A 13,415-nucleotide genomic window follows, 5' to 3' on the forward strand; every position below is an offset into this window, starting at 1 on the left:
CACTAGCTTCGTTGCTGCCTGATTTCAATAGACCTGGCTAAGAACCTTGTTCAAAACCAAAGCTAGTATAATTATTCCCAGATCTACCGGGATAGGAAAATCAAATTAATCACATGACATTTTACCTAATATTTAATACTAGAGAAATATATTTTATTCTCCATGCCTCTACAACATATTCACAGTGGTTTTTAGTGGTTCTCATATTAGCCTATCCTACAATATCTAAACGCCATAATTACTGATAAGGGTTAACAACCAGAGTAACAAGCAAATGATTCTTAACATTAATGTTTCCAGAATGATTCTACAGAACGACGGTTCGCTACCACATGATCTCTTTCAGCAATGTAGTAAATTTTTCGTTAAAAATTATTGTAACTATTGTGTTAAAAGTGACTATGTTTATCAACCTTTCTATGAAGAGGTGTTCGTGAAAAGCTTTCTATAGATTGAACATCTTAGAAGTTTCGAAACAGGTTTTGATTTTTGCCCCATTCTACATAAGCATATATTAAAACAGTGGTGAATAGAGAGCAAAAAAAAGCACAACAGGATAACTTCTGGTGAGTAAGTAAACACCTTGAAAGAAACGTAAGACATTGATTTTTTACTTGATTTTAGCTTGTTGCAAAACTTGCTGAATTAGTTTTTACCTAAACTGTCTTGAAAACTTGAAACAGTTGATATATTTAAGAAATAACACAAAGCGAGTTTTACAATAACTCACTGTTTTGCTATTTACCAGCAGTTTGGTATCATAGAGACACAAACAGTTCAACAAATACCTCAAGAGTCAGTTTAGAGTACTTGGAAGCAAAATATTAGCTAAAACAGGTTCTAGATGTAAGTCTGGCAGTTGAATAGAGGCATTAGTGACATTTTTTACTGTGGTATCACCAATGTAGCGAGTGAGTAAAGCTAGCTGGTGAAAGCCAGACTCTAGTAAGAGACTGTATGTGCTTTAAGTGAGCAGCTGATGAAATGCTAGTGATTCATTCACAGCTAAATCTAATTCAGCGGCCCTCTTTATTAGGGTGTCAAACGTTGACAGCATCTCTTTTCCTTTTTATCTACAGGACAAAACAGCAGGCTAGCCCCTTGCCAAGTGGTCTGGATCCACTCCATCTTGGCTCTAGCATAAACTTTTGCAGTTGTTATAGCCAGATGTCAACCGATAGCAGACACAATGTAACCTGAGCCTCTTCAAATCAATTCAAAGAAACAGGTTTAGATCTCGCTTAGGTTTATAGACGGCAAAGTGCAATGGTGCGTTTGAGGACCAGCTGCGTTTGATACAATAATGCTAACGCTAGCCAGTTGTTCTCTTCTTGGTAACGATTACAAAGCGAAATTGTATGCAGATGTATACACGTAGGGGTCGCAGGGTCAATATGGTCTCCACTGGTCCAGATGCCAACGAGAATTTGCTGTAGATTTATGATAACCTCTTCACAAGCATTGAGCTTGGACAAGTTGTGATGGAATAGCCAGTGAGCTGAGTTCCAGAAAAAGTTAGCACATATCCAGCCTCTATTTCATCAATGACAGCTTTCACCAACTAACAACAGCAGCTTTTTATGATGCCGAGTAATAAGATGTTGTGAGGAGCTCACCAAAGTAGCTGTCTATCAGCAGTTGCATATAAGCACAAAATCAGTAAAAGGTTTCTTCTGTCAAATAGATGGGACAGGCTTGGATGTATACAAAAAAGTTTGGTAGCACAGCCACATATTCTATTGCCCAGGTATGGTATATAAAACAAGCACAGTAAGCGAATAGACAGAGTGCCAGCGGAATTCTTCTCGAAGTGATGGCATACAAAAACCAGTGTAATGAGAGTGGAGCAATGAAAGCATGGTTATTATTAATTATGGAATACCATCCAGACATATGCTGTCCATTGCATAAGCCTTTCGTATATGGTGGGTAGCAGTTATGCCTGTAAAAAAATATGGAAACCGTGTAAAATATCAATAAGGGCTCAAAGGCTTGAGAGTTCCAAAGAATTAGCTATTGGAATCACCAAAATCGTATTGTGCAATAACGGTACTTATCAAGTGTATTTGATTTGTAACATGTTTGGATAACTTTCAGCAAAAGACATCTTTATCAAATTAATGTTTGGAAAGAACCACAATATATTATAAATCATGAGCAGTCTTGCCTGAACATGGGAGTTTGGTATATTTTTTGCAAGTGTTGATAAAAAATGCATCTAGCTTTTCCTTGCAAGATCCATAGCTTTTCCTTAGATTATACAGCAATATAAAAATTCAAGCATTTTATGCCGGTGTACTTACTTAGAGTTACGTTCCAAGATATCCAAAATTACTAAAATGTTTTTAACAGTTTTCGAACATCTAGTAAATGATGGTAAGGATGTGCTGGAATACACCAGACTCTAGCAGCAGCGCAAAGCAACGCTAATACTAAACAGTTCCCACACTAAGCACCAGGCAACACAATGCAGACATTGTCGAGCTTATAGTCAATCTGATCCGGTGGTATTGAATGTAGGCGAGCAGCCGCCATCTGCTTTCAACAGTGTACTTAATTGAATGAGCTCACCAGGCCCAGCCACTGTCCAAAGAGAAATGAGGCTCTTAAAAATAACTGCCATTCACATTGGCTTGGCGTACAATAAGAAAGTGATTAGACACAATAAAACGAATACACCAAGCTCGCAGGACAAAAAGAGCTTTTGTTCAGAGCTTGTCAGTCTGTTGACCACGGATAGTGTACCTGACAGAATTTTCAAATAAGTAGATCAACTTTCAAATAAGTAGATCAACGCTGTCGAACTGATGGCACACATCACCAATTTATTACCAATTACCATGCCATCTTGGGTGAGCACAATCAATAGCATAACTCAATCCATAGATACCAAAGAGTGCAGGAACGTCCGATGCTTGTGCTCCTATCAACACTATGCCAACCTCTCCATATGCTCCAGCATACCACTCGCTCTATCTCACATTCTCCATCCTGTCATCTTCCCTTGCAGAGGTTGCAATGTCACTGCCTTGCCAATCAATACATCTGCTGTCATAACACCATTGGGCACCATAGTACTGCATTTCCATTCCACCAACATCTACTTGTTATTCGCTCCTTTGGTTAATCAACAGAAGCTTTGCCAAACTCCACTTGACAGAAACACCAGCAGCCTCACAGCATGGGACATGCCAGCAATCAAGTAAACCAAGCAAGATGGCCAATGATTCCAATTAATTCTTGAGATCTCCAGTTTCTCAGGCGTTGAAGAACATGACAGCATCCTTACAATAGATGATTGAAAATTGTCTCTTGCTGTTTTTGTGCAAACCGACTTAGCTAAATGAACAGCAGGATGTAATCAAAGCCAGTAAATTGACAACTAGGACATTCATTTGGTTTACAATTGAAAGAGAACTCAGCGAATACCAACTCTTTTCACAATCGTAATATCATATGTTCTATCTCGTAGTCAACACAGCGATGCATAAGTATTCAGATCTCCTGCAATGCTATCCTAGGTAAATACTAGCAGGATGTAAATAGAGAGCATATGGAGAAGGCTCGCAAAGAAGATACTTACAAAGTCTGTAGAAAAGGTGTGTATAGTTCTGATGCTTTACAAAGGATGAAAAGTTCACAGTCCAAACTAGCCTGTCAAACAAGCCAGCTCCAAACTGACCTATGATAAAGGCTATACTGATCTGGAATTAGGCACTGGTTCATCACCATCCTGTTGAGTGGGTCATAAAGCACTAGATACAGCGCTATTGCATACACAATGTAATCCTTATCACAAAGTATCTGTAGAATGGTGTGGTAGAGTAGGGGTGGAACTTTGGTACGTGACAACCACAAACAGAAAAGCTAACAAACCCGGGCTACAATGAAATGGTAAACCAATATGTTTTATAGCCCTACCAGCAGGCTATATCAATCAGTAATGTTGGCAATGCAAGCCACCTTCCTATATCAACACCCACACATCAAATAAAATGGCAATGCTTCAATGGTGACAACCATGGCTCTGTGTATGAAACTAGTGTCTAATGAGAACAGCAGGAGCCAACATTCGCTCACACAGACAGAACCAAATTCCAAAAAACCAACTAAGCCATGTGAATGGCATTACAGGCAATAGGATTGGTCTTAGATGAAGTACGGTGGTAGCAGCAAACAAAGAAACAAATTGTTATCAAGGATATACATTAAAGGTCTTTAGGTCACATAATTTAGTTCAAATGGCAAAACGGCATGTTCCATTTTTTACAGCAAATGCATTTCAACTAGTAAATAGACTCTGCTTACCTCAAGGAAGCCACTGTACAAAACGTAGAACCAACCGGTCTGGAGCTGTCAGAATAGAAATCGTGGAGGAATATAGACAGCCAGAAATAAAAACCCAACAATGATTGTCATTAGCCAGTCTAATTGACCTCTAGCACCAGTATGACACCGCAGATATGGTAGACTGGAATGGCAGAGACGTTGCACACGCCTCCTTCCACCGATCAATAACAGCCCAGTATTAAGACTGGTTGAGAGCAGAACATACGCTAGCTTTCACTTAGCCCTCTGCCTCTATAGAGGATACGCACAACTGTGTGATTGTTGTCCAATAACGAACTCATGACCAATCGCAGATCAGTTGTTAGGTTAACAAGCACCCTATGGTTGCAGAAGGCCTTTTCTCATAAACAATTGGCGTTTGTTCAGCAAAACTAATAGGCGACTGCAAACAGGATTCCAGATGTTTGATGGTACTGCTTCCTGGCTTGAGATTCTTTTAGCCTACTACAGCCAAACCAAAACCGATGGTCTTTTTTATGCCAAATCAACCAACCAACTTAGCAAACTATAGCTATCACTAGCGCATCATTATAGTTTGAATAAACCACTTGATGGATCCTAAGACATGCCTTTTGCAAGCAAAAATACATAGAAATAATGGATATTTCTGTATGAGACAAGAGTTCATTATATGAAAATGGGGCTACCTTTTGCCGATGCAATACATATGTAAAAAGCTGAATGAGCTGTTTTCCACAAAATCAAATTAGAAAATAAAAACAAAACTCATAAAAACAGGTAACCTAAAAGTCATCAAGTTACTCAAATATACCGTAAGAGAGGTAACTGATCACTTTCTGCTACTTGCTTATACTTATTAAAGAGCCATACATGTTGGTACTATAACATGACTGTAAAAATAAGAACTGAATTAGTCTTAAAAGGTCTTTGGTTGTGGCATTTCAAAACTGGGATACTAGCCCAGTAGAGCTTAGGTCAAAAGATTGGCAGCTGGGTGGGCTGAGAATGGTTTGGCATCACATGTCATTAGTACACTTAAAAAAAGACAGTCACGAAGGGCACTGCTGATGAGAGCCTTCAGGAAGTAATTTGAGACGACAGTTGTACACCAAAAGTGATTGAATGCTAGCGAGCTAAGCAGCCTCGCGAGCGACATATTGGGTAGGCTCTAACTGACAGCGAAGTTTTTTAGCAGCGACAGTGTGTGCTCAGATCGTTCACGATGAAATCTTGTCTTGAGCACTCAAAACAGCAGCAAAATACCATCGGGTACTATAATATGACTTATACAAAAAGATAGACAAAACTAACCTAAAACTGCCAAAATATATTTGCTAAAATATCCTAAGTTTGCGGCGCTGCTTTAAAATTTCATGAATCATAGATCTTTTTCCATGAGTAAACTCACAGCTGACACATGACATCCAGTAGGGTAGTCCTGTGGGTTTAGATGGCAGTGGCAGCCCGCTACAGCCTGTAGATATCCTCAATAACTGAATGCACCGCTCTAATTAGATTACTCCACCTCAGCATCTTTCGTTTGCCATAGCTTCCCTCCACTCGCCTTTGCTAACCTGACAAGGCTTGCCACTAAATGAAGCTACCCGAGTATTAATTACCATCAACAGTTCGCAGGAATGAAGGCATCGTATCACTTCCTCACCTCAAACAATGCTCAACAGGCAGACATTTTATTATCAACATCTGCAGTTTAACACCAATCACCTTATACCAAGTTCTACTATTCTTCAGTTAACACCAAGTCTTTTCCTTCACAATCTCAAACCAACGTGCGATAATATAGACACATTCTGATAGTTGTCATCAGCCTATTTCTAAATATTCAATTTTTAAATATTTTTCAATGGGCAATAATTACCACAATAATAACACTGACAACAATGGCTTAATTGACAGTACAGAAGTTGAGATCAGAACACTCATTTGTTAAGGAGTATCAGCTTTACAAATGAAAACACTTGGACATGACAACTTTGTCTTTCTACAGCATTTGTCCGCTTCTACAAACGCTTGTTTTTGGAAAGTTTAAGTTCTTAAGTCTTTTTGATAAATGTTTAGGGGCCAGAAGTGCAATAACCTCATTTCCAACACTTCATCAGCTGATTATCAATTAAACCAACCCTCCAAGTATCAGCCAAATTAGGCAAAGCACATGTTACGATGTTTAGACATGAAAATGATGTCAATTGTATTGGAATGGTGAGTGGTTGCGATGCTGAACCTATGAGAGTTATGAGAACCTGGATTCTTTTATACTTCCAACTAATGGCTTTACACAGCTAATACGGCATGATGATCAGGGTTGATGGTCAAATGTATAAACACCGAGAAAAAGAGCTAAAAAAAGGAGATATTAACAGCAGACCATTTAGTTTTAACTCTACAGATATAATTCAAGAAAAAGACCACTGCAGAACCTTTCAAAGCTTTAGAAACCTCATCATCCTGCGTGTATCTAAAATATATATCTTGACAAACAATTGCATAAGATGGCGTTTGAAGTCTCTGGGTGAGGCAGTAGAGGTCATGCCGAGGCTGCTCACCAGACCGAAGCAGCGCTGAAGAGGGCATAGGCTAGTAACACGATTCGTGATGTCACACGGCCTACAGCTATCCTACATCAGCTGCTGTCTACCATTCACCACTTCGCTTCGGCTTGAATGTAATTAGCCAAGGCCAAGCTTGTAAGGAAAACAGCTTCTCTAGTAGATGAAACCACGTGCCTCTGGCCACTAACCATGGCAGAGAATAAATCAATAATTGCAAAGAGAGGATGCCGACTAGCGTATTATCTATCTCAAGCGCAAACCATCTCCAGCCGAGCACCATGGGAATGGTGATAAGAAGGAAGCAGCTGCAGATTAGGTTGCATGAGGAGAGCGAGGAAGCCGGAGAGGGATGGAACAGGTTTAATTAATAATAAAAACTCCAACCTCGTGAGCTTAACCACCATGACAGCCAGATTTTTCCAGGCTAGAACCACTGGCTATCACCGTTGTAGGCCGTAGTCTACATTTTGTAAACACAATGCTAAGCGAGTTAATTGAAGTCAGGCGCATTATTCATTCCTATTCAGCTAGTTCAAAAATGCAAGACTATAGAAAACAAAAAAGAGATAAGCATCCTGGGTGTTGAAGGAAGCATCGTTCTCACCCAGCGCGACAAGCATACAGTTCAAAGAAGTCCTGGCCTTTCTTAGAGTGACCATGAAGAATTTATCTCTAAATATCAACTGTCAGGTAAATCATACCCGACCAAGTTTTTTGGACATCTAATCTTTTTACATAAAGCGATTAGCCATGCTGCTAACACGATGTACATGAGCTTGGGATTCGTTTAGTAAACGCAATCGTAAAAATACATTTTAGAACCAGAAGTCAACTAACTGGGTTCCAATGAATGATGGATAAAGCAAGACAACATTTCGCACTATTTGACCAATGATTAACTTGAGGGTCTTTAATGAATTCGACAAAACAAGTAATTGCTATCTACAATATTTTATATACTGGTATATTTGTATCTGACTACTATAATGAAGTATGTTGCTGGATGCCAATATATTGAGCTGATTCTATCAGCCTGCTTGTGCGATCCTTTTACATTCACAATAAGTGTTATTACATGCCTACATACAAAATATCAATAGTTGTCAATGATGGTCATACAAACAGTCATAACAGCAAACTCAATTTAGGACAATCGCAGTAAAATGATGCAGGTGAGCAAGGAAGCACAACTTCCACTAGAAAATGGTTGAGTCTAAAATTAGCCAAGAAAATGAAAATATACTTTTGAAACCGTAGAATGAAACTATCTCCAATTAAAGAGACATTGTTAGATCATGTACCATTTGAAATATATTTCACAGTATTTTACTGCATTTGTCCTAAATTGAGTTTAGGACAAACACAGTTATAGAAGATTTTATATGCAAATCTTACAAGTTTAGAAAAAACTTGTAAAATATGCATATAAAATTATACGCTGGTCTGAAAAAGAAAATAATTTTCTGTAAGTTTTGTTGGCACTGGTGGAGCAACAGAGAACCAAGTAACTAGATTGTTGCATTTAAAAAAAACCAAGTACAGTATCTTAAAAGTCTAGAGAACGCAACTCCAAAAACGTTTTTCATGTTTGGTAAACTTTTCTGATTAAATGAATGTTGAGTGAACTAAAATAAGCCATTTAATTCGCTGTCAGATATTGATAACACGGCACACATCCACCAGTTTATTCTGTTATAGATTTGATAAAGTAGGACCAATGTTACATATTTATTGGTATAACGTGTAACTTCCTGCTATTGACAGATGTTGTTTGCTCTCCGTATTATGCTGTGAATGTTTGTTAGTTTTTACACATCGAAAGTAGAATGATCAGAATCAGTTACCAATATGCCTGCCACACGATTACCTTAACCCTTGGCCTTTTATAAGACAATTATTAGCTATCAATGTAACTTTTTATGTGACCACCACAAACTGCGAATACAGCTCTCCAAGCAACCATGACAACATACTAATTGGATTTATTTGATAACAACTTGCTACCAATGGGTACATCACTAGCTACTAATATTGTCCTCCATATGACAACTCTTATCTACCAATGGTGCCAATTCATGTAACTAATATCCCCCTTGTTGTGAGCACTTCTAGTTACCGATGTCACTTCCTCCCCAGTTTTTACCCCCTTCCCCACACCCACACGTGACCTGTGCAATTCACATGGCCCTTATTATCTACCAATGTCACCCTCCGTGTACGTGACTGCTACTAATTATCAATGTTGCCTTTTGTTTTAACATTTTGGCTACAAATATGGCCTGTGTCCCCTAGTAGCTACCAACATGACCTGATAAACAAGTTTACCGTCCAATGAATAAGAACTCATAAAGGTTCTTCAATGAATTAGTAGCCCTTTGACTAACAACACCAGATTTAGTAATGAGCTTTAGGCCACATTGTATTACATATAAACCACGGTCCATCATGGAAAGCACATGATCTCATTAAAGAATTGTGATTTCTCACAAAAGCTTTGGCTTTTGAATTGGTGCTTTGCAGTTTTAAACTAATTTCTAATTTTCTAGGTAAGGCACAGCATGGATGACACAAATAAAAACTACTTTCTACCATAAGCCAAAGACTATCCTTCTTCCTCATTATTTGAATCAGTGAATATGTATAGGAGAAAGGATCCAAAACTAACAATATAAATGGTTAAACCATAAGATCTGGCAGTTTTAATTTCTTAGAAAATCATTTAAACCATAAAAATGACCATACCTACATATTTGTAACCGTTTTTTAGTTACAGCTGATATCAATATATCAATATATCAATACAGATAAAGAAGAACTTGAAAGCCATATTTTAAAATGTTAAAAAAATTCTATCTTGTCAGAATAGTACTTAAATTGAGCTATAAACACGACAAGAGAAATAATGGGTCATCGGAAAAAAGCACTTGGAAAACTTACTACAATAGTAACAATTCGAAGTTATGCATATAATGTGGTAGAATTGCATCAGGTTTCTACAACAATCTCTAAGTTGTTTCAATATGGTACAGCTTTACATGATGTTAGTCGCAAGAAAATGCAAGCTTTATACTGCTTAGAAACGTAAGTAATGTCCGTATCACGCCTTAACCTTAATAAGTAGGATATGCCTACAGGCGGAGCATGATTTTTTTATTTCAAAGCAACCAATTTTTTATTTTGCTTTCCATTTCTATAAACATTTTCTGAAGCCTAGTTGTGTCTGTTCTATTCCTAACCTGAAAATAATTCAAAGCCTCAAAATACATTTTGAGAGGTCTATTTTGACAGCAAAAACCCGGATTAATGTACAAAAGGCAATCTTGATGTTTAATTTGCAAAAGTATTTTCTTAACGGTTGCAGATGCTCAGCTGGGGCACCAAGGCAACGCTCAAAAAGTAAGTGCTGCAACGTTGAGTTAGCATGCAAATGCGAATACAGTAGGCACTCCTACAACATTTTTAATCCGTTCCAAGAATGTTAACGTTATAGGAAATTTACGTTATAAGAACAGTAAAATACGTGTAAATTGCCTAATCCGTTCCAATATCTTTCCAAACTCACCCCTTGGCCACGCAAAAAGAAAAAACCTGACTTAACTCTTTTAATTTGTGGGCTCTACCATAACGGCAGTATTATTGGTTTGCATCGACAACTTTTCTCCTTTTTATGATCAATCTCACTGGTTTTAAAGACCATGATTGCGGTAAATTTACAATACGTTGATGGGGACTGCACATTTTCAACGTTCCTTTACAACTGTTTGCTTATTTTTTCTAAACAGCAAAGTCTATTCTGCAAAGTAAACTGATAACAAATATTTAATACGTGCACAATAAGGCAAAACAACAAAATCTTTTCTACCATAAAAAGCAGTTCTACTCATTCATCGTTTATCTGTATCCAGGGATCAAGGTTAGGATAAAAGATTTCGGCAATCCTTTCGGAAAAAACTTCCGGCAATGCTCCCAACTCGTCACATTCAGATTGGTATATCGGCGCTGTAAGAACTGCATCAATCGATCCCCTTTGGATTTATGAACAATTGCGACAATTGTCGACACATCTGACGATCTATTAAGAATAACTAGAATACTGCGAAAATTGTATATATAATAGAAATAACGCTATATGCATGTCGTTTTTTTCTGTAAGTACTGTGAGATAGACTAGTATTCAAATTGAATTTGAAAACTCACCCGACTTGACACTTTACTCTATATGGAAATTTTTATGTAGTACGAAGCAAAAGCTTCACATAAATTTTTTACACTATCTAGAATTTACGTTATGGGAGGCTCCTATAACATTCCGATTTTAGCATACTGTACACATGCTGGAATCGAAACTGAATAACCAATTTGCAAATATATCTACATCGAGAACCAACAAGGTACAGTAGATGCTCCTATAACGTATACGTCTACTATCATACTGTGTTGGTTCTTGATGTATATATATTTGCAAGTTGATTATTCAGTTTCGATACCAACACATGTATGCAAGCACATCAATAAACTCTGACAAAGCTAACAGTAGTCTACGAAAGATTACATGGAACTCACAAAAATTTTTTTTCAATTATATTAAATTCTTTGCTAAAAAGTTAACCTACATAAATTAAATGATTGGCTAATGACAGAAAGCCAGTTACAAAGGTGGATAAGTCTCACACACCTCTCGACAGTAATGACATACTCCTTGGGCCGCTGACATGTCCCGGCAAGATTAGTTATTTCTGGTTAGTGATACTCCGAGTAAGGTTTTGCGCCTATTCCAAAGCAAATGTGGCAAACTTGGCTTCTCCGTAACTATGGGTTTCACTGCTGATCTTGCTGGTTTATACGTTGAAATGTTTTTGAATTGTGTTGGACTTGGTGAGATCGTCTGCTGTTAAAATATGGTCAAAGCGCAGCAGGTTGCAGAAGTTATTTATAGCAACAATCTCATGCCTCTTATTTCGATGATTGCACTGATTAGTCAGAATCTACCAGGACACTAACAAAAACTGACCTACATGATTTCAATAAAACTTTTTCCAACACAGCATGATGTTTACTGTAACATTTCAAGTGTTTGTTTCGTTATGCAGATTCAGACATCTGTAGTAGGTTGATATCTGTGGCAAGATAAAACACATTTACCATTAAATTCATTTTACGGTTAAACAAAGACAGTGCCGAAGATCCCCATCGGTGTGTTTTTGTTCATACACAAAACCACTAGAAAAATAATACTTTTTCATATTAGGCTTTTTTCTGTGGAAATTGCCTATTCAATTTTTTATTTGGCTACATATATCTGTGATAATAAAAATGTTTTAAGCATACAATTTTTAAAAGCCCTTGAACATAGCAGACAAAAATTGTTGCTCAGACCCACTTACAATGGTTTTGGAACTTTCAACTTACAAAGCCACTTTTGGAGGTTACAAACTATTGTCATAATGCTATTGTTGTCTACCAATCCTTTAATTGTTTTACATCTGATGAAGCAGGAAACTCTGATAAGTAAATTAGTTTGATTTTTAACAGATTGCCAGAGCTGCTCAAAAAGGAAAGACTGATGGCTTACAGTGCTTGTCTCAAGCTGCTTAAATTTGTCACACTCTATCCCGTGGCTAAAGTATTTGACATTAAGCCTGGCTATTGTATTTTCGCTATTTTTTTAATTTTTGGCATCACTTGTCTAAACCATCAAGAATTAGATCTCCATGAAGGAAAATGGCACACTTCATATTTTTCTGTGCAAACTTTGAATGATGAGCTGATGAAGAGTTCCCTAGTTTCATCCTCCAATAACATGAGTACATGTTGTAAAGATATGAGTGTGTGAACTTTTATTACAAGCTTTGCTTGCTCTCTGGTGTTTAGAAAAAAACTGTCAACAAACACCGACCTCCGCAAAAATTATGATTAGCTCCAGGTAGAAGATTGCATGCTTGATCAACAGCGGTATGACCAAGTTGATTTTAATCTGGTTGGCTTCTTTAATAACTGGGCTCAATTGAACACATTGCTGCTACTTGCACTGCCACATATCATTCATTTTTCTTCAGAATTTATTTCAATGTTGGGCGATGGTTTGTATGCATTTGATAATGTTAAAGAAAACTTCGTAGACTACAGCCTCAGAGTCAAACTTAAATTCTTTAAATTTAAGATTGAGCGTTAAATCTTGAAAGCCAATTTTAGGTCTTGAAGGTCTTAATGGCCAACCGTTGATCTTTAACTTTTTTCAAGTTTAGTATAGGCCACGCCCACAGGCCTGCCAACTCTCACGCATTGGGCGTGAGACTCACACAATCCCACAAAAGAAAAAATAAAAATGAGTGAGAAATGAGTGAGATTTTTGCCCCAATTTCTACAATTTTATATATACTATCGTTGATACATCAATTGTCCCAAAACCAAATCTTAAGCATTGCCCCATTCTTGGGTTGGCAGGCCTGCACGCCCACTACTTGTCCGCCTGATAAGAATAGCAAGCTTATCGCTACCCAACACGAAGTAAAGACAATTCAATGACCCTTCACA

This window comes from Watersipora subatra, chromosome 4 (assembly GCF_963576615.1).
Source record: "Watersipora subatra chromosome 4, tzWatSuba1.1, whole genome shotgun sequence".
Lineage (NCBI taxonomy): Eukaryota > Metazoa > Bryozoa > Gymnolaemata > Cheilostomatida > Watersiporidae > Watersipora > Watersipora subatra.